Raw genomic sequence first — 22,887 nt, forward strand, 5'->3', positions numbered from 1 at the left:
TTGTAGGGAGATGGACCAAAGTAGCAACTTCGAGCTCTCCCCTCGCATCTGCATCAACCACCGCAGGGGTCGGTGGTCAGTTTGCACCCGGAAGTGGGTGCCGAAGAGATAGGGTAGGAGTTTCTTGAGGGCCCACACCACGGCAAAGGCCTCTCCTTCAATGGTGCTCCAGCGTTGCTCTCGGGCCAGCAGACGTCGGCTGATGAAGGCCACCGGCTGATCAACTCCTTCGGCGTTGATTTGGGACAGGACCGCCCCGACACCGTGCTCGGAGGCATCTGTTTGGACTACGAACTCCCGGCTGTAGTCGGGGGCTTGGAGCACGGGGGCGGTACACATCGCTGTCTTTAGGGTCTCAAAGGCGGATGTACCACGTTACAACGCATACCATTACAACTACCTACCATTACAACGCGACCATTACAACGCATACCATTACAACGCATAGCGCTTTGAGGTGCTGGATAGTGGTAAGTATAATTTACTATTCCAACTCCAGTCCCCGTGGACACTAGGGAAGGTGCTGGATAGTAAATTAAACTTATTCCCTATCCTAGAGCGCCCCCCAGCGCAATGCGTTGTAATGGTATGCGTTGTAAAACTTGCGTTGTAATAGTAGGTAGTTGTAAAAGTTGCGTTGTAACAGGTGTATACCCTCAAAGGCGGCCTGACACTCGGGTGTCCAGTGTACTTTCTGTGGCTGCTTCTTGGAAGTGAGTTCAGTGAAGGGGCCCACAGTGCTGCCATAATTCTTCATAAAGCGCCGGTAATACCCAGTGAGCCCCAGGAAGGCTCGGACCGCTGTCTGGGTGACCGGAGGCTCCCAGGCCTAGATGGCGTCGATCTTGGGTTGGAGGGGGCCACCTGGCCGCTCCCCACTTGGTGTCCCAGATAGGTCACGGAACCTTGACCGATCTGGCATTTGCTTGCTTTTACGGTCAATCCGGCCTGGCGGAGGGCCGCCAAGACCTCCCGGAGGTGCTGGAGGTGTTCGGCCCAGTGGAGGCTGTACACCGCGATATCGTCCAGATATGCGGCACTGAACTCTTCTAGCCCCGCCAACACCTTATTCACCACTCTCTGGAACGTTGCGCAGGCGATTTTCATCCCGAAGGGCATCACTCTGAAGTGGTAGTGGCCATCGGGGGTTGAGAAAGCGGAGCACTCTTGGGCGCCTGGTGTGAGTCCGATCTGCCAGTAGCCGGAGGTTAGGTTGAATGTGCTCAGGTAGAGGGCCGCCCCCAGGCGGTCGATCAGTTCATCAGCCCGGGGAAGGGGGTGAGCATTGGTCCGGGTGACGGCGTTCAATCCCCGGTAGTCTACACAAAACCTTAGTTCGGGAGAAGCTCCTGGGGCGGCGGCTTTGGGGACCAGGATGACAGGGCTGGCCCACGGACTGTCAGAGGGTTCCACCACTCCCAGAGCCAGCATCTTGGAGACCTCTGATTGAATGCAGGTCCGAACTCGATCGGGAACTCGGTAGGCCCGGTGTCGCACAGGCGGGCTGTCCCCGGTGTCGACATCGTGGACGCACCACGGGGGGACTCCGGGGGTGAGAGAAAACAAGTCCGCAAATTGTCCCAACAGCTCTTGGCAGTCTCGGCGTTGTTCTGGGGTCAGGGCGGAGGAGAGGTTGACTCCCTCCACAGAGCCGTCTTTCTCGGAGGCGCTCAGGAGGTCCGGTAGGGGCTCGGAGTCGTCTTCAGCCCCACCGTCAGTAGCCATCAGGAGGCTAAGTTCCGTCCGGACAAAGTGAGGTTTGAGCCTGTTGGCGTGGAGGACCCGGAGGGGGTTCCTGGGGGACTCCATGTCCACCAGGTATGTGACAGGGCTCCTGCGCTCCACCACTTTGAAGGGCCCAAACCACTTGTCCTGAAGGGCACATGGTTCGACCGGGGACATGACCCAGACCAGTTGGCCCAGCTCGAACTCAATGGACGAGGTGTTTTGATCATACCAGCGCTTCATCTCTTCTTGGCTGGCCTCGAGGTTGTCTTTGGCAAGTTCCCGGAACCGCCGAGTCTGGTTTCGGAGGGTCAGGAGGTACCGGTATACGTCGGGGGAGTACTCTGGGTGGCCACCTCCCAGCCTTCTTTGACCAGACTTAGGGGACCCCGGACGGGGTGCCCGTACAATAGTTCGAAGGGGCTGAACCCCAGGGACTTCTGAGGGACCTCCCGATAGTCAAAGAGGAGGCAGGGCAGCAACAAGTCCCATTGGCGTCGCAAGGGCTCTTCCAGGCCCATGATCATCCCCTTGAGGGTTCGATTGAAACGTTCCACCAGCCCGTTCCCTTGGAGGTGGTAGGGGGTCGTAAATTTGTATGTGACCCTGCATTGTTGCCACAGGGACTTCATGTAGCGGGAAATGAAGTTCGTACCCCAGTCACTGACGACCTCTCGGGGGAAGCCCACCCGGGAGAAGCTCCCCATCAGCACCCGGCCCACCACGGGAGCCGTCACGGTCCGGAGAGGGATGGCTTCAGGATAGCGGATGGCATGGTCCACCAGGACGAGAATAAAACGGTGACCATGAGATGTTTGGGGCTCCAGGGGTCCCACAATGTCGATCCCCACACGCTCGAACGGGGTGTTGACGACTGGGAATGGTTGTAGGGGGACCTTGTGTTTTTCACCGCTCTTCCCGCTGGCTTGGCAGGTGGGGCAAGTCCGGCAGTGGTTGCTTACATCATTCCTCATCTTGGGCCAGTAGAAATGGGTCACCAGGCCGCTGTATGTCTTGTCCTGCCCCCGGTGCCCGGCGAGGGGCACATCGTGTGCCAGATTCAGGAGGAAGTCTCTGAACCGGAGGGGGACCATCAGCACTCGGCTGGCCCCCAGCTCGGCAATCTTTTGTTCGCTGTAGAGGTGATCGTTGTCCCAATAGACCCAGTGGGACCCCGAGGGGTCTCCGGCTGTTTGAGCGGCGGCTTGCCGTCGGATCCCCTCGAGGGAGGGGCACGTTTTCTGTTCTTGACAGAACTGTTCTCGTGTGGGGCCACCTTCTTGGCGCCATTGGGCCAGTTCCGGGAGGTCGCTGAGCGGGGCAATTTCTTCACGGTTGGGCCCCAGTGGACCGGGCTCAGGGTCGGAGTCGTCGGAGACGGCCGGCGGCGGAGGCTCAGGCCACTCTGGTTCTTCGGTTGGGGCGGTGTCCCGGGCGGTCATTGATCGGGTGGTCGCACAGACCCACTCGGGGAGGCCTAGCATCCCCAAATGCTCCCTCCGCTCGCCGTCGGCCCAGGGAGAACTTTCCAGGTCGTTCCCGAGGAGGCAGTCTACGGGGGCATCGTCCCGGACGGTCACTTTCATCATGCCCGACACTCCCCCCCACTCAAAGGGGATTCGGGCCATCTGGCACAGGCTCTCTGAATTGTCCACTGACCGCACTGGGCACAGTACATTGGGCAGGATTTGGTCAGGGGTCACCAGATGGCAACGGATGGCCGTTACGCTGGCTCCCGTATCGTGGAGGGCTTCGGCCCGGTGTCCATTAATGGTGACCCACTGGCGGTACTTCTGAGTGTTGCCTGGGATCGGGGCCCGGGGGACCATGTCTCTTTCGCCCAGACATACCAGGGACATGGCGGCGGACTCCCACTCGGTCGGGTCTTGGTCATAGTTTTCTTCTTCGCCCTTTCCTCGCTCAGGGAGGCGGCGGCGATCTGGCGGTTTGGCGGGCCAGTGGCGCCGGATCGCTGGTTCATTGTGCAGTTGGGGTCATTGGCATAGTGACCGGGTCGCTGGCATTTGTGGCAGATAACGTTTGGGCGGGGCCCGGCCGCGCTGGGGGGGCCCCTCTTCTGGCCAGGGAGGGCGAAGTGTTGGTCGGGGGAGGACCCGCGGGGGAGTCCCGGTTCCTGTTCTGGCCTCCTGCGCCTCCTCACGGACGGTGGGCCCCTGGGGAGCTCGGCCGTGGTCTCTCATCGAGTTCCGAGGGACCCGGGTGCTCTCCCATCGATCGGCCTTGACGGCAAGTTTACGTGGCTCAGTCAGCTTGATGTTGAGGAGATGTTGCCTGAGTTCGACAAAACAGTTGTTGGAAAGGTGCTCCCATACAATGAGGTTGAACAGCTGCTCGTAGGTGGTGACTTGGCTGCCTTTGATCCACCCCTCTAGGGCTCTACTATAGAAGTTCACATACTCCACCCAGGTAGTACCAGGGATTTTCTTACAGTCTCGGAATCGCTGCCGGTACATCTCGGGGGTGAGTCAATAGCGAGTGAGGAGAGCGGTTTTCATATGTTCGTAACAGGTCATCTCGGCATCTGGGAGCTCCAGTAGGGCGTCCCTCCCTTCGTTGATAAACTTCCCCCACAAGCCGGCACCCCAGTCTTTTCACGGTACACGGTGCAAGGTCATGGCTACCTCGTAGGCCTTAAACCATTGTTGGATGTTGTCGTTTTTATAGTATTCTCTGACGACATCTTTGGGCATGTAGACCTTCGTGTCCACAGGAGGAGGTGGGCTCCGGTTCCCGGAGGCGCCGGCCTCCCCATTTTTGGCCTTGATATCGAGTTCTTTTAAACCACGCTCGTGCTCGAACGTGAGCTTCTTCTCCTCTAAGTCCACTGTCTTCGTTCCTCCTCCAGGTCCCCTTGCAGCCGTAGTTGCTCAAGGGCTATCTTTTTCTCGGCCAGCTGTAGTTCTCCGTCCAGACGGAGTCGGGCGAGCTCCAATTCGTGGAGTCGGCTCTTTTCTTGCTCTCGGGCGTCTTCGTGGGAGAGGCCCGTGTTTACGTTGGTATTTCTTTGCTCCGCTGCGGTTGTGATGGTTTCCGGGTGCACATCTGGGATCGTGTTGTCTTCCTTCTGGGGTGGCGTTGCTCCTGCCTCTACCCATGTTTGTAGGGCCTGTTTGAAATCGTCCTTGGTGCTTAGTCCGGTGGTAGCGATGCCCAGGTCCTTGCAGAATTGTTTCAATTCTTTGTGGTTATAGTCTTCCTACCGTCCCTTCTGGAACTCCGTGGTTGGTCTGGTTTTCTTGGTAGTCATGGTTGTAGTGTTTTTCTGTCAGTAGTGGGTGAGTCACTCTCTGTACGATTTTGCGTCGGCTCGGATCGCACCGCCTGCCACCAATGTTAGAAAGGCGATCCTAGGGGGGAGGCCGCGGTTGTCTGGCCGACCACCCCGAGACCCACCTCTCCTTCGGGAGTTGGCCGAGCACCGTCGAGCGGCCTCCCGACGAGGTTCCTCTCCTAGAATCGTACAGGCAAGCAATCACACCACTACAAATGGACACCACACAGGGATAGATTCTTAACGTCTTTATCAGCAATCAAGGCAGGTTATCTCAGCGATATATGTACAAAGGGATTGAGGGATCCATAAGGTCTCAGTAATTGTGGGAAGGGGGTAGCGGGACATTCTTGGTACCAGCCTGGTACAGGGATACCCTGCGCTCAGCTCTCAATCCTCGAGCTGGGGGGTTCCTCGGGGTCGGGCCGCGGCTGCGCCAGCAGGATTCCAAAGATGGTTCAGCGAGGTTGGGCCGCGGCAGTGCCAGCAGCGCTCCGAAGATAGTTCAGCGAAGTCGGGCTGCGGCAGCGCCAGCAGGGCTCCGAAGATTGTTCAGCGAGATCGGGCCGCGGCAGCGCCAGCAGGGCTCTGAATAGGGTTCAGGGTTCCATAGTGAGTTCGTCTCAGGGTCAGCCGCGGTTCAACCTGCAATGCTCTCGACTCCAGGATACAACTCCCGACCCATTTCAGAGCTGCCCCAGATATAGGTCTGAAGTCCTTTGATGTCCGGACCCTCGCACCTGGGGATCAGAGGGGCCGGGATGAGAGTCTGCAGGCACCGAGCAGGGGGGTGGAGCCAGCGCCCAGGGAGGCTGGAGGGCGATCGAAACCAGGCGTCCGGGGACGGCTGGAGGGCCATCGAAACTCTCCTCCTCCTTGATCCGTCAAGTGGCCGTTTTACCACCTGGTCGGATCTTGGTACCTCGATGTCGGGGCTTAGCTGGGGCCGCGGCCGAGGTCAGGCCGAGGCCACGGGGCCCGGACGTGGAAGGCCGAAGGTGGAGTCGGGGCCTGAGAGGGGGGCCCGGGATAGGGGTCGGACCAGCTGCGTGGGGCGAGTAGGGGTCGCCATGAGTGGTGGCTCCCGTGAAGGTTGGAGGGGGTAACTTCAGGCCATGCGGGAGGAGTGGGACCACGCCACGAGGCCAGGTCCAACAGTTACTTAGTGGTATTATGTGGAGTGTAGTTATGTTGCATTGAGTAGAGTATAATTATGTAGTGTGTAAATATGTGGCACTGAGTGGTATATGGAGTGTATTTATGGTGCATTGAGTATACTGTAATTACGTGGTGTGTAATTATGTGGTACTGAGTGTTATGTGGAGTGTATTTATTTTGCATTGAGTATAGTGTAATTATTTGGCGTGTTATTACGTGGCACTGAGTGATATTATGTGTTTTGTATTTATGTTGTATTTAGTATAGTATAATTATGTGGCATGTAATTATGTGAAATTTTTTGCACTTATCTGGCAATTATTGCACTTTCTGCGCCATTGTTTTTTTTTTTAAGACCTTTATTTGTGATATCGCCGACTGTCAACATAAATAAACATTGCATTTCCACTTTATATTACACAAAACAGCGTGAGGACCCGAAGGGCAATACTGAAGGGCACTGTACACAGCCAGTGTGCCGGCATCCCGGAGGCCCGGCGGCGCAAAGTGGTGGAACAAGTCAGCATATACCAGTCATGTCCCTCCCTGCAAGCCATTATCAACGCAACTGGACAGTCGGCATTCGTACAGAGCAAATATGACATTGCGGTCTTAGAACAATACAAAGGAAAAAACCAGAAAGGAAACTACCCCTAAACTACCCCAAGGCCCTCCCCGTATGCTTCAGAGTGCAATCATGGATTCTCTATCATTCCCCCTATGCTAGTAATGTTGGTTGCGCCCTCAGTGTGTGTCATACCACCCTCCACCCATGTTGCCTTCTATTCCGCGTCACACCCAGCCCGCCTCCCCAGTGTAGCATACGTCCACTCCCTTCACCCCCCTCCTAAACTCAAATCTTCAGTTCTCCTCATGTGGTAATTGTCCCAGTTCTAAATCATTGCCCATCTCCTGAGCCTGGTGCTCGTCAACGTCTGACGTGTCAGAGCTGTCCCCCTCCCCCTTGTGTAGGTGTTCCTTGTAGAGGTCCCAGAAGGATTTCGGTCTGCTTTTGGGTGGCAGCAATTCGCTGTATAATTCCGTTTGGGTGCAGCAGTATTGTAGGTCCCTAAGCCACCTCGATTTGACAGGGAGTGGTCCGCGCATCCAGCAAGTTGCCACCACTCTCCTGGCCAATAGCATCGCCACATCCACTAACCTGCGCAACGAGGGGGCCAGTGGTTTGGAGAAGCCTAGTAGTGCAAGCGACGGGGACCTCTGCAGCGGCTCCCCCAGTATCCTGTCCAGCTCCGCAAATACCTCCTCCCAGAAGGACCTCACACCCCTGGGCATAGCCAGGCCAAATGAAAGAAATCAGCGACCTGGGCTCGACAGCGCTCACACTCCGAGGATGTACGAAGGCCATAGCGATGTAGCCGCTCGGGGGTGTAGTACACCCTCTGCAGAAATTTAAAATGCACTAGTCGGTGCCTGCCGTTTAGAGAGACTTTGCGAGTATTGGCGCAACAATAGCGCCACATAGCATCGTCTATGGGGGCTTGGAGATCTGTTTCCCACGCTGCTCTAGAAGCAGAGGTTGGCATTGTTTGGTGCGAGATTCCTAACTTGTTGACTAATGAGACCAGCTTGGTAGGCGTTTTAGTCTTAATAACATATGACAATTCAGGGATCTCCTCAGGTTCCTTCAACGTGGGGCCTAGTATTTCCCGGCAGGCCGATCGGAGCCTATGGTACTGGAACCTCTGCAGCAGCGAGGGGGCCGGGGTAATGGGGGGGAGTTGTTCCCAGGTTTTCAGAGTACCCTCCAAGAACAAGTCCTCCATATTCATTATACCAAGGGCTCTTAGGGCCTTTATTACGCCCTTCTCGTGAAGCGGATCTAGCCATAGAGCCCAGGCCACCGGCATCTGTGGGGAGTACATCAGTTCACAACCTCGCACCCTCATCAGAGCGTGCCACGCGTGGTTGGTCGCCTTGAGCGAGTCCATCTGCCCGACCGCTCGGTCAGCTGGGAGACAGATCGTGGCGGGCAGGGGGAGCGGGTCAGCAAACAGCCTCTCTAGAATGAGATGCGGCGTACGTGCGTCTCCGTGGATCCATGAGTGTAGGTGTGTCGCCTGTGCCACTCGATAGTAGCGCTCCAGGTCTGGTGCCCCCAGTCCCCCCATTTCGCATGAGAGTGTCAGTGTCGCCCATTTGACTCGAGGTTGTTTCCCGCCCCAGGCAAGCCTGACTAGGACCTGTGTTAGTCGCTTGAAGAAGGCCTTCGACAGTACTACTGGGATATTAACAAAGAGGAAGAGGAACCGGGGCAGCACTATCATTTTTATGATGGCGATCCTGCCTAATAGTGAGAGTGGGAGTCTGATCCAGGCGTCCACATCGTCCACTAGTTTGTTAAACGCGATCCCGTAGTTGTCCCGGATCAGGATCTCGGGGTCCGTGTGTAGGCGGATGCCCAAGTATCTGACCGAGTCGTCTGTCCATTGAAGGGGATACTCCATATCAAATGGTCGCGTGACTGGGGTCAGGGGGAAGGCGATGGACTTGTCCCAGTTCACTCTAAGTCCGGAGAGCGCTCCAAAGCGGACCACTTCTCTGAGGATCGAGGTCAAGTTGGATTCCGGGTCACGGACGTACAGTAAAGTGTCGTCGGCGTACGTTGAGATACCGATTTTGTAGGTAGGGAAGCTAACTCCCTCCAGGCTATGGTATTCTCGCATGGCACATGCTAGTGGCTCCGCTACCAGCGCATACAGCAGTGGCGACAGGGGGCATCCCTGTCGGGTTCCCCTACTGATGTGTATAGGCTCTGAAACTCTGTCTCTATCCGTAGACGGGCCGAAGGGTGGTGGTAAAGTGCGCCTATCCTCTGCAGGAACGGTTCTCCCAGTCCCAGTTTTCGCAGCACTCTGATCATGAACGGCCATTCGACGGAGTCGAACGCCTTTTCCATATCCAGGAAAATCGCCAGTGCGCGATTCTCCTGTTTAACATGCTGTATCGTACCCAGTACTGTGCGAATGTTATAAGTTAGATTCCGGCTAGGGACGAAACCAGCTTGCTCCGGTGCCACAAGGTCCGGGACCAGTAAAGCTAGTCGGTTGGCTAGCACCTTGGCGTACAATTTCGCGTCTACGTTCAGTAAGCTGAGCGGTCTGTACGAGCCACAGAGATCAGGGGGTTTCCCCGGTTTTGGGATCGTAATCAGCAAAGCTTCCCGCATGGAGAGTGGCATCTCGCCATCTTCGCAGATGGAGTCGAAGAGGGTTATCAGGTGTGGGAGTAGGAGATCTTTGAATGCTTTGTAAAAGCCTACCGTGAGACCGTCGGAGCCCGGGGCGCTACCCGACCTCATGCTGCCTAGGACGTCTAATATCTCGTCTTCGTGGAATGGGGCCATCAGAAATTCCCGGTCTGAGTTCTTGAGGAACGGCATTGAAATGTATTCCAGATAGTCATCGATTTCTGTTTCCGCACCCCCTGCCTTGGAACGGTAGAGTTCCGAGAAATAGCGCCTAAACGTCTCCAGTATCTGGTCTTCCTCAGCTACCCTATCACCCTCCGGGGTCTGCAGTTCTTCTATCACCAATGGTCTCCGGGAACCCTTGACCATGCGGGCCAATAGCGCCCCCGGTCTCTCCCCCTCCCCGTATGCTCGAGCAGTGGCATACTTGCCCATGAAAAGGACCTCTCTGTCCGCAAGTGTGTTGTATTCCGTCAGCAAGGACGGCAGCGCCTGTCCTTCATCGCTGCCGGGAGCTGCCAGCTGTCGGTTCTCTAAGTCCGCTAGTTTTGCCTCTAAGTCGGAGAGTTCCCGCCTAATGGTGTGTAGTACGCTAGAGTGTTTGGACATGGCCATTCCCCTAATATAGACTTTGAAGGCCTCCCATACCATAAAGAAATCATCGACCGAATTAATATTGGTGGCGAAGTATCGTTCTATGTCTTCCGCCATCTCCCCACGGAAGACGTCGTCCAGCAGAGCGTAGGGTGGGAAGCGCCAAGTGAAGGGTGGGATCCTCTTCCTGGCAGTGGAAAGATGGATCAGTATTGGGGAGTGGTCAGAGAGGGTGCGTGGGAGTATCTCACACGAGCTAATACCACTAAGGACAGACGGGGAGGCCAGCCAGTAGTCTATGCTAGTATGGATGTTGTGGTAGGCCGAGTAGTGTGTGAATCCGCCCTGCATCGGGTGTTTGTCCCTCCAGACATCTACCATATCCAGCTTGGTCATCTCTGCTTTCATACAGGCTGCAGATGCGACCGGTCTTCGAGCAGGGCCCGTGGATCGATCCTTGGCAGGGTCAAATACAAAGTTGAAGTCCCCCCCCCCCACAACATTTTGGAGTGTGTGTGTGGCCTACAAGTAGCCGACAGGGTTGCATAAAATTCCGGATCATCATAATTGGGGCCATAAACATTCACTAATAACAGATCCAGTCCTCTCCCCGCACATCTAGCAATTGCATATCTACCCTCTGCGTCCACCTGTACCGGGGTCAGCTTCAATCTCGAGGAGGGGTTAGCCCAAATAATCACTCCACGGGCGTGTGTAGTGAAGCCCGCTGCTACTATATTGCCTGCCAACCCTCTGGTCTGCAACATCTTACTACTGACGGGCAGGTGCGTTTCCTGCAATAGGGCCACATCTACATGATGTCTGTGGAGAAAGCTTAGTACCTTCCTCAGCTTGCGGTGGTCATTTAATCCCCGCACATTCCAGGTCATCAGTTTTAGCTTATGTCGGGCCTGTGCGTGCGCAGACATTACAGCAGCAGACATCGCAGTATACAACATTCCATTGTGACTCCATTAGCAGAGAGAGTACAGCAACCCAGGGGAACAGCACCAATGGTGGCTAGCCAGCCACTCCATTCATATGCATTTACTCCAATCCTAACCCCCATAGCATACTTCGGGCTCTTCAACATCTCAACAACAACAATCCCCCCAAACCAAACCCCGGACCCCGCCCCCCTGGTCCCTCCCCACCCACAGCTGACCGCCCCCAACCCGGCCAGACAGAACCCCCCACGTATCCCCATCAACTCAAAAACCTCAGTTTGTTAGGCAATACGAATCCCAACTCCCTGGGGAGTGTCACAACCAAAAGCACTGGGGCAAAGCGAGCCGAGGCTGCACAGAACCACCAACGGTTTCAAAGTTTATCACCAGCTCGGTACCTCAGTCCAGCCCCAAAGTATTCCAGTGCCTTACTCGAAATTCGTCCATTCCCCAGCTCCCTCCGAACCCGACCTCGAGATCAAGTCTCGAATCACCTCTTCATCGCGTGTAGGCATCCCCTGCAGCTCCGTGAATAGTACACCCTGCAGATCAGGTTCTTCCCCCATCCAACATCCACAGTTCCCAAGTATATCGGACTTACAGTTCTCCTTAGGGGGAGGCGTATCGCCTGCGCGGCAGTGAGTCTAGTCTCACCTCCCGTACAGGGGAGCAACTTAGACTGGCTTCGATGTCTCAGTCCTGTTCCTCCAAGTTCGAAGCTGTACCCAAGTCATCTCCGTGTTGTTGTCGTTGTTCCTTGCGCTCTCTAGCCCATGTCTTCAGAGACTTCTGCAGTTCCTTGGGGTCCGTGAAGAAGTACGATTTCCCACCAGTGTTTATTCTCAGTTTGGCCGGGTAAAGCATAGCATAGTCGAGTCCCAACTCGCGTAACTGCTTTTTATGTGGTGCAAATTGACGGCGCTCCTCCTGCACTTTGGCCGTGAAGTCGGGGTACAGTGATATGTCCATGCCTTCCATCTGTAGCTTTCCTTTTTCCCTGGCCAATCGCAAAGCCGTGTCTCTGTCCCTGTAATTCAGTAGCTTCGCAATGATGGGACGGGGTGGCGCGCCAGGCTGTGGTTTGGGGCCTAAAGTGCGGTGCGCTCGCTCCACGATGAACATCGGGGAGAAAGCCTCCTCCCCAAGCAGTACTTTCAGCAAGTTCTCGACGTAGAGCTCCATTTTACCAGTCCGAGTTGATTCTGCCACTCCCGTTATACGGATGTTCGATCTGCGTGAGCGCGCTTCTAAATCCTCGGATTTGTCACGGATCACCTGTAGTAGCCTGCCGAATTGCTTCCGGTCCTTGTCCCATTCGGACTGCGCCTCCTCGGCCTCCGTGAGGCGTCTCTCCGCCATATCCAGGCGCTCCGCGTGCTTGTCTACTCTTTCCGCCATGCGGTCCATGCGGTATGACAAAGCGTCTATCTTGGAGCCCACCGCCTCAATGCTGTTCTGGATGCCCTTCTCCATCGCTGCCAGCAGGTCCCGAAGCTCTGTAGGAGCCGCTGTTGCCGCTGCCCCTTTAGGGGAGGCCTCCTGGGCCGGCATCTCGGACCCCTTAGGCCGACGGCGTTCAAATGATAGCTTGGCCTGCGCTGTATCGTTTTTCCCCATGTTGTCCTCCCAGCGCGGTGGAGCTCTGTCCTGGAGAAACCCCCTCGTCACAGGTCAGGCAGGGCCGTGGAAGTATTGCCCCGATCGCCCCCTCACCACTCCCGGTGGCCGCGCAGGTGTTGATGGAGCAGGCGGGCCAAAATGGCGGTCCCTTAGTGGGCGCTGTCGCTGCTGTGCGTCTTGGCCTAGCCTCCGCTCTCCGCAGATTCGTCCTAGCCCCTCCGGGTTCGCAGCTGACAGTACCTTTTCAGCAGCAGGGCCGCAACGCGAGGGCTCCCAGGTACCTTAAGGTATGCCCGCAACTGTGGTGATCCCCAAGCCTCCGTACTCCGTGCCGGCTCGTCGCTGTGGCCACCGTGCTCCGTCGCGGTGTCGCCGTGTGGGGGTGCAGGCGTGATGGCCGTGGGGTGGTGCTTAGTGGCTGGGGGGCTCCTCTGTGTCCAGGAGACTTCGCACGCAACCTAGCGCTGACCGCCCCGTCACCTCCCGTGACCGGGGCCGCACGTCGGGTGACGTCGCTCGGCTTGCTCCGCAGGACAGGCCGCGGCTTCAGGCCTGGTCCGCCGCTGCTCTCCTTTGCGGACCTGCGCTGTGCTTCCTCTGCAGCTAGCGGCTGCTCTGGCTCGCTCGATCGGGTCCGGGGGTGCCAGGGGTCACAGGGACCCGCACACAGCAAGACTGGCACTCGGCAGGATATTTTATCAGGATACTTTAGGGGCTTAGGCGAGGAGCCGAAAGCTCACACGTCCGACATCGACGTTGGCTAGCTCCGCCCCCCTTTCTGCGCCATTGTTATATACTCCGGCAGCACACCATTAATCCGGGCGAGGGAGGTGCGTGTGTTTACCCTCTTATAGGAACAGGTAAAAGGTGTGTTCAGCGAGTGGAGACCTGAATTTATAACTAAAAAGGGTCTGTAATTCCGCGCTACAATCTCAAAAGAAACGCAAATGTCAAGTCTATGCCTCAGTTATAACAGCTCCTCACAAATAAACATTTTCATAAAATTAACCTTAAACTCACATCAGCATGCATGTCTCCAAGCGCTATTCGCATACTCTGGCAAATGAGTAACCAAAGCTTGAAAAATCAGGCTCCCACATTTTATATAATACTGTTTCGTCTGTTTAAAATAAACTGGACAAGAATAAGCATTGATAAAATTCACTCTAAGAAAAAGAAAAAAAATACATTGAAGCAAAAGTAAGATTTCAAAACAGCCATCAGTTACGGACTAAATTTGGATAGTCATCGAGTTTTAACAGTATAAACACATCACAGGAAATTTCGAGCTCGCCTAATCAAAACTGTAAAACAAGCATTTGCAATGCAATAGGTCTCGCATTTGGAAAAGTTTGAGCTATTGGTATTGTAAATGACACATTTTGTATTTATGTGTTGGTTTTGAAAATAGCGAAATTAATAGCTTTGTCATTTACAATGCCAATAGTTTTAACTTTCGCAAATGTGACACCTGTAGCATTTGTAATGCAATATGTGTTGTATTTATGTGACTTAGATGTATTGATATTACAAATAACAATGGCTTTTAATTTTATTTAATTAATAATACTTAAATAAAAGTTATTGTAATTTATAATGGCAATAGCTTAAACTTTTGTGAAGATTATGTTCAGTGTACTTTATTGTGACGAAAATCCAACAACAGAAGGGAAATATTAACAACTTTTTGTGACATTTGTAATAAAGCTTGAAACGTTGAGAGAACATATTTGAACCAGTTGTTGTTGAATGGTTGCACAGATTGATGCTGTGGTGGCGACGAGTGATGCTGTTGTTGAGTGAGGGCGACAGAGTGAGGGCGACAGAGTGAGGGCAATAGATAGATAGAGTGAGGGCGATAGATAGATAGATAGATAGATAGAGTGAGGGGCAATAGATGTGTGTGGTTGTGTGTGTGGTGTTGTACGTGTGTGTGTGCATGTTTGTATGTATGTGTGTGTGCGGTTACAGAAGGATTTTTGTGGAAGAGAGCAGCAGATCAGCATATTATAAGAGAACAGGGAGTTAAAGAAGGATGCGTGTTGAAGAGCTCAGCAGATCAGCACAGGAGAAGAGAACAGGGAGTTAGAGAAGTAGGCGGTGGAAGGGAACAGCAGATCAGCACTGGAGAAGAGAACAGGGTTTTTGAGAAGGGGGCGGGGTGGAAGAGAGCAGCAGGTCAGGATGGGAGAACAGAACGCGGATTTAAAGAACGAGGCGGGTGGAAGAGAGCAGCAGATGAGCACAGGAGAAGAGAAGACAACAGGGAGTTCAAGAAGGAGGCGGTTGGAAGAGAACAGGAGATTAGCACAAAAGAAAAGAACAGAGTTAAAGAAGGAGCCGGGGTATTTGAGAGCAGCAGATCAGCTCAGGTGAAAAGAACATGGAGTAAATAAAGAAGCGGGTGGAAGAGAGCAGCAGATCAGCACAGGAGAAGAGAACATGGAGTTAAAGAAGGAGGCAGGTTTTAGAGAGCAGCAGATCAGCACAGGGGAAGAGAACAGGGAGTGAAAGAAGGAGGTGGGTGGAAGAGAACAGCAGATCAGCATAGGAAGAGAACAGGGAGTTAAAGAAGGAGGTGGGTGGAAGAGAGGAGCAGATCAGCACATGATAAGAGAACAGGGAGTTAAGTAAGGAAGCGGGTGGAAGAGAACAAAATATTAGCACAGGAGAAATGAACAGGGAGTTAAAGAAGGAGGCGGGTCTTAGAGAGCAGCAGATCAGGACAGGTGAAGAGAACAGGGAGTTAAAGAAGGAGGTGGGTGGAAGAGAACAGCAGATCAGCACAGGAGAAGAGAATATGGAGTTAAAGAAGGAGGTGGGGTGGAAGAGAGCAGTAGATCAGCACAGGAGAAGAGAACAGGGGATTACAGAAGGAGGTGGGGTGGAAGAGAACAGCAGATCGGCACAGGAGAAGAGAAGAGAACAGGGAGTTAGAGAATGAGGCGGTGTAATGGAGAAGTAGATTAGTCCGGGAGAATAGGAGAGAACAGGGAATTAGAGAAGGAGGTGGGTGGAAGAGAGCATCAGATCAGCACAGCAAAAGAGAACAGGGAGTTAAAGAAGGAGGTGGGGTGGAAGAGAGCAGCAGATCTGCACAGGAGAAGAGAAGAGAACAGTGAGTTAGAGAATGAGGTGAGGTGGAAGAGAGCAGCAGATTAGCACAGCAGAAGAGAACAGTGAGCAAAAGAAGGAGGCGGGTGGAATAGAATAGCAGATCAGCACAGGAGTAGAGAGCAGGGAGTTACAGAAGGAGGCGGTGTAGAAAAACAGCAGATCAGTAGAGGAGAAGAGAAAAGGGAGTTAGAGAAGGAGGCGGATGGAAGAGAGCAAAAAGATTATCACAGGAGAAGGCAACAAGGAGTTAGGGAATGATATAGTTGTAGTTTGCAGGTGGATTTGGAGGGTGCGTTTGGATTTGGAGGGTGGATTTGGAGGCTGGAGTTGTAGTTGGAGGGTGGATTTGTAGGGTGTATTTGGATGTTGGGAGTTGGAGGGTGGAGTTGGATGGTGTTTTTGGAGGGTGGTGTTGGAGGGTGGATTTGTAGTTGGAGGAAGGAGTTGGAGGGTGGATTTGGAGTGTTGAGTTGGAGGGTGTAGTTGGATGGTGGAGTTAGAGGGTGTAGTCGGAGGGTGGATTTGGAGCGTGAAGTAGTACTTGGATGGTGGATTTGGATGGTGGATTTTGAGGGTGGAGTTTGAGGGTAGAGTGTGGGCGCTAGAGTGTGGGCGCTAGAGTGATGGATATGGTGTTGGCGGATAGGGTGGTGGCAGATAGAGAGGTGGCGCATAGAGTGGTAGAGTGTTGTAGACAGCGGTAGAGTGGTGGCTGTAGAAGGCTGTACTGTGTGTGAGAAAGAGTGTGTGTGAGAGAGAGAGTGTGTGTGTGAGAGAGAGAGAGAGAATGTGTGTGTGTGTGTGAGCGAGAGAGTGTGTGTTTGTGTGTGAGAGAGAGTGTGTGTGGGAGAGAGTGTGTGTGAGATAGAGAGTGTGTGTGTGTGGGAGAGAGTGTGTGTGAGAGAGTGTGTGTGTGTGTGAGAGAGTGAGTGTGTGTGAGAGAGTGTGTGAGGGAGTGTGTGTGATAGTAAGTTAGACGGACCGGGAGGGTCGGCCGAGACTACGGGGAGAGGTCTCCGGGGAGAGCCGTCTCCAACGACTGTACAGACAAGTAACTTCCCCCCCACAGACGGACACCACACAAGGTTGAAGTTTAACGAGGCTTTATATGCAATTCTTAGGTTACGATGATATGATACAAGGAGGTCTGGACTCAGGGGTCCCCTCGGTTCTGGTCTCTGGTTTAGGAAAAGGGGTAGCGGGACAGTCTTGTTACCAATGAGTGGGAAATAGCTCTCAATCCTCGAGCTCGGCGTTCTAGATGATCGGGCCGCCGCGGAGCCAGCCGGTCCCGAGATGGACGAAGGAAAAACGACGGTCCGCGGCGGAGCCTGCAGGTCCCGGTGAAGATGACGGTTACAACGGTCCGCGGCCACGCCAGCAGGTCCCGACGACGATGAAGGAGATGAAGGTTGCGAAGGCTGTGGCAGCGCCAACAGGCAGGACGATGGTGCACAAGACAGAGCTACGGCAGCGCCAGTAGTCAGTCTAGGATGAGTTCCTCTTTACGTCTCTCGACTCCAAGATACAACTGCCTTCCTGCTCTGGAGCTGCCCCAGTTATAGGGCTGGTGTGCTTTGATGTCCGGACCCTCGCACTTGGAGGTCGGGAGGTCCGGGATGAGGGAGTCCAGACACCCAGCAGGGGGGTGGAGCCAACGCCCGGGGAGGCGATGGGCGAGCGGCACTTGGTGGTGGAGAGCCATCGACACCTCCTTCTTCCATTGACTTGCCAAGTAGCCCGCTCACCTCCTGGGTGGATGGTGGTGCCGGAAGGTCTGAGGCCTGGCCAGGCCCAGGGTTGAGGTCGGCCGGGGGCCAGGCGGTCACGTGGGGGAGTGTCCAAGATGGCGCTCCAGGATGGGCGCGTAGGCTGGCAGTGGATCGGACCCACGAGGTTGACATGCTCGAGGGCAGGGGTCCCTGAGGGGACGGAGGACGTGCAAGGGTGGTGTGTAGTACCTGCGTGACCGGGCTCAGGCCGGGTCGGGCCGGGGGAGAGCGGCCTTTCATGTGGCCTGTCCAACATGCGTCCCCCCCAGCTGAAGGCGGGGAGAGTTACCCATCCTCTTGGGGACTCTCCTCGTCGAGGCGGAAGAACCGGGACAGGCCATCCGCGTTGGCGTGATCTGGCCCAGGCCGGTGTTCGACTGTGAAGTCCATACCTTGTAGGGAGATGGACCAGCGTAGTAACTTCGGGTTTTCCCCCCGCATCTGCATCAGCCATTGCAGGGGTCGGTGGTCGGTCTGTACCCGAAAGTGTGTGCCAAAAAGGTAGGGCCGGAGCTTCTTGAGGGCCCATACCACAGCGAAGGCCTCCCTCTCTATGGTGCTCCAGCGCTGTTCCCGTGGTAGGAGTCGCCGGCTAATGAAGGCCACCGGTTGATCAAGGCCGTCGGGGTTCACTTGAGACAGGACTGCCCCAATGCCATGGTCGGAGGCATCCGTCTGAACGACGAACTCCCGGCTGTAGTCGGGGGCCTGGAGCACAGGGGCGGAACACATGGCGGCTTTCAATTGTTCAAAGGCAGCTTGACACTCTGGGGTCCAGTTGACTTTCTTGGGCTGGTTTTTTGACGTGAGTTCTGTGAGGGGCCCCACTATAGTCCCATAGTCTTTCACGAACCTTCGGTAGTAGCCTGTGAGGCCCAGGAAGGCTCGTACCTCGGTCTGGGTGATGGGGGGCTGCCAGGACTGGATGGCGGCAATTTTTAGCTGCAGAGGGGCCCCCAGGCCGCTTCCCACCTGGTGCCCGAGGTAGGTTACAGACCCTTGCCCAATTTGACATTTGCTGGCCTTGATCGTGAGGCCAGCCCGCTGTAGGGCTTGCAGCACTGCTCGGAGGTGGTGGAGGTGTTCGGACCAATGGTGGCTGTACACAGCGATGTCGTCTAGGTAGGCGGCGCTGAATCCTTCGAGCCCCGCCAGGACCTGATTGACGAGCCGTTGGAATGTCGCTGGGGCGTTCTTCATGCCGAAGGGCATGACGGTGAAATGGTAATGGCCATCGGGTGTGGAGAAGGCAGAACGTTCTTGCGCCCTGGGTGTGAGGCCGATCTGCCAGTAGCCCGCCGTCAGGTCGAAGATACTGAGGTAGCGGGCCGCTCCCATGCGGTCGATCAGTTCATCTGCCCGGGGGATGGGATGTGCGTCTGTTCGGGTGACCGCATTCAAGCCCCGGTAGTCGACGCAGAACCGGAGTTCTGGTGTGGTGCCGGGGGCAGCTGCTTTGGGGACCAGTACTACAGGGCTGGCCCAGGGGCTGTCTGAGGCTTCGATGACCCCGAGTGTGAGCATCTTGGCTACTTCGTCCTGGATGCAGGCCCGTACCCGATCTGGCACGCGGTAGGCCCGGTGGCGGATAGGGGGGCTGTCCCCCGTGTCCACATCGTGCACACACCAGGAAGTGACACCTGGGGCGAGGGAGAACAGGCTGGCGAACTGTGATAGGAGGGCTTGACAGTCCTGGCGTTGCTCTCTGGTGAGGGCCTCCGAGAGTCGGACCCCATCCACGGAGCCGTCTTGCTCCCGAGTCCGTAGGAGGTCAGGGAGGGGCTCGGAGTCTTCTTCAGCCCCAGTGTCTGTGGCCATCAGGAGGCTGAGTTCTGTGCGCACAAAGTGGGGCTTTAGTCTGTTAGCGTGGAGGACCCGGAGTGGGTTCCGGGAGGATTCCATGTCGATGAGATAGGTGGCAGGGCCCTTGCGCTCGATTACTTTGAAGGGCCCCGTCCATTTGTCTTGTAGGGCGCATGGTTCGGTGGGGGACATCACCCATACCTGTTGGCCAGGTTCAAATTCAATGGATGAGGCATTCCGGTCATACCACTTTTTCATGTCCTCTTGACTGGCCTCTAGGTTGGTTTTTGCCAGTTCCCGGAACCGCCGGGTCTGGTTGCGGAGGGTTAAGAGATACCGGAAGACATCTGGAGGGTTCTTTAACGGAGGCATCTCCCAGCCTTCTTTGACCAGGCTGAGCGGCCCCCGCACTGGGTGTCCATATAGCAGTTCAAATGGGCTGAAGCCCAGGGATTTCTGGGGGACCTCTCGATAAGCGAAGAGGAGGCACGGCAGCAGCACATCCCACTGGCGACGGAGGGGCTCTTCCAACCCCCCGATCATCCCCTTTAGCGTGCGGTTGAACCGCTCAACGAGTCCGTTCCCTTGAGGGTGATAGGGGGTCGTGAATCGGTAGGTGACCCCGCACTGTTGCCAGAGGGATTTCATGTATTTAGAAATAAAGTTCGTGCCCCTGTCGCTGACGACTTCTCGGGGGAAGCCCACACGGGAGAAGATCCCATCAGAGCCCGGCCGACTACCGGGGCTGTCACAGTCCGCAGGGGGACAGCCTCAGGGTAGCGGGTGGCGTGGTCCACTAGCACCAAGATGAATCGATGGCCTTGTTTGGTGCGCGGGTCCAGGGGCCCCACAATGTCTATTCCGACCCTCTCAAACGGGGTAGTGACCACAGGAAAAGGTTGCAGGGGAGCCTTTAGTTTGCGGCCGCTCTTTCCACTGGCTTGGCACATGGGGCAAGATCGGCAATGCTGGTGCACATCGTTCCTCATTTTGGGCCAGAAGAAGTGGGTCACTAGGCGACTGTAGGTTTTATCTTGTCCCAGGTGTCCTGCCAGGGGGACATCGTGGGCCAGGTTGAGCAGAAAGTCTCTAAAACGGAGGGGCACCACTAATACTCGGTTGGCCCCCAGCTCGGCGATTCTTTGCTCGCTGTACAGCAGATCATTGTCCCAGTAGACCCAATGAGTACCGGAGGTATCTCCTGCGCTTTGGGCGAGCGCTTGCTGGCGGAGTCCCTCGAGGGAGGGACAGGTCTTCTGTTCTTGGCGAAATTGTTCTTGCGTGGGCCCCCCCTCTTGAGGCCACTGGTCGAGGTTAGCAAGGTCGGACGGTTGAGCTGGTTCGGGGGGAACGTCACGGTCGGTGGTTTCGGCTGGGGCGACCGGGGGCGGTGGTGCCGGCCATTCGGGTTCTTCTGGGCGGTGGTTGGCACGGGCGGCCATGGACCGGGTGGTGACGCACGCCCAGTCCGGGACGCCTAACATCCCCAGGTGTTCTCTTCGCTCCACGGCTGCCCACGGAGAGCTTTCAAGGTCATTCCCCAGGAGGCAGTCTACGGGGGCATCGTCTCGGACCGTTACTTTCAACATGCCGGAGACCCCTCCCCATTCGAAAGGGACGCAGGCCATCCGACACAGACTTTCCGAGTTATCGGCTGATCGTACAGGGCAGAGAATGTTCGGTAAATACTGTTCTGGGGTCACCAGGTGACAGCGGACGGCTGTTACACTGGCCCCGGTGTCACGAAGGGCTTCGGCCCGGCGTCCATTAACGCTCACCCATTGGCTGTACTTCTGGGTGTTAGCGGGTAGGGGGACCCGCGGGACCATGTCTTTCCCCCCCAAGCATGCTAGAGCCATGGCGGCTGGCTCCCACTCTTGATGCTCTTGTTCGTATTCTTCCTGCTCCTCGGAGATCTGTTCTTCCCCTAGGGCCGCAGCGGCCACTTGGCGGGGTCTTGGGCTCTGGTACTGCGGGCAATTTGGGTCGTTTGCATAGTGGCCGACCCGTTGGCATCGGTGACACGTGACATTGGCTCTGTACCCTGGTCGCGCCGGGGTGCTGCCCCGGTTGGCCGGGGGGGTGGTGCTGGTAGCGGGGGCGACCGGAGCGTTGTCTCTTCCTCGTCCTTGGCCCCCTCCTCCTCCTCTGGGTCGGTGCTGACCATTGTTGTTCCGGTTCTGTTCGTAGGACCCATTCCGGCCCACTCTGGTGATCTCCCACCGGTCAGCTTCGGCTGCGAGCTGCCGGGGATCCGTTAACTTGCTGTCGAGGAGGTGCTGGCGGAGTTCAATGAAGCAATTGTTCGACAGATGCTCCCATACCATCAGATTGAACAGTTGTTCGTAGGTCGTGACGTTGCTTCCTCTGATCCAGCCCTCGAAGGCTCGGCTAAAGTAGGTTACATAGTCCACCCAAGTTGTACCCGGGATGCGGGTGCAGTCTCGGAACCTCTGACGGTACATCTCGGGTGTGAGGCCATAGCGGGTGAGGAGTGCCGCTTTCATATGGTCATAGGAGGTCATCTGGTGGTCCGGGAGCTGTAGCAGGGTATCGCGGCCCTCATTGAGGAATCTCCCCCATAGACCGGCTCCCCAATCGCTTCTATCGATCCGGTGTGCAGTCATAGCGATTTCATAGGCCTTAAACCATTGCTGGATGTCGTCCTCTCGGAAATATTCTCGGACAACATCCTTGGGGATGTGTACCTTTTTCGCTGTGGCCTCTGAGGTGTGGGGTCGCTCGGGCACCCCTACTTCTTTATTCTGCTTGCGCAGGTTGATCTCGGCTAGGTTCCGTTCGTGTTCGTACGCCAGTTTCTTTTCCTCGAGCTCCCTTTGTCTCTGTTTCTCCTCTCTTTCTTCTCGGAGACGCAGGTGCTCTAAGTTGATTTTTTGTTCGGCCAACTTAAGTTCAACGTCCATTTTGAGCCGGGCCATTTCTAGCTCGTGTAGTCGGGTTCTTTCTCTTTCCTGGATCTCGTCTTGCGAGAGACCCGTTCTTTGCCCTTCAGGGGCCGCGGTGGTTTTTTCTGCGGTGCTTTGATCGGGGGTTCCGGCAGCCCCGGTCTCTGCCCAAGATTCTAGGGCATGCTTAAAATCGTCTTTGGTGCTTAGTCCGGTGGTAGCGATACCCAGTTCGATGCAGAATTGTTTTAGTTCACGATGGCTGTACTCCTCCAATTTCTCCATTTGGAACTTCTCGGTTGATCCGCTTTCTTTAGTTGTCATTGTGATTTCGTCGTGGGGTGAGCTACTCTCTGTACGTTATGCGGTGATTCGGATCGCGCCGCTGGCCACCAAAGTTAGACGGACCGGGAGGGTCGGCCGAGACTACGGGGAGAGGTCTCCGGGGAGAGCCGTCTCCAACGACTGTACAGACAAGTAACTTCCCCCCCACAGACGGACACCACACAAGGTTGAAGTTTAACGAGGCTTTATATGCAATTCTTAGGTTACGATGATATGATACAAGGAGGTCTGGACTCAGGGGTCCCCTCGGTTCTGGTCTCTGGTTTAGGGAAAGGGGTAGCGGGACAGTCTTGTTACCAATGAGTGGGAAATAGCTCTCAATCCTCGAGCTCGGCGTTCTAGATGATCGGGCCGCGGCGGAGCCAGCCGGTCCCGAGATGGACGAAGGAAAAACGACGGT

Source organism: Lissotriton vulgaris, chromosome 11, assembly GCF_964263255.1.
Source record: "Lissotriton vulgaris chromosome 11, aLisVul1.2, whole genome shotgun sequence".
Classification (NCBI taxonomy): domain Eukaryota; kingdom Metazoa; phylum Chordata; class Amphibia; order Caudata; family Salamandridae; genus Lissotriton; species Lissotriton vulgaris.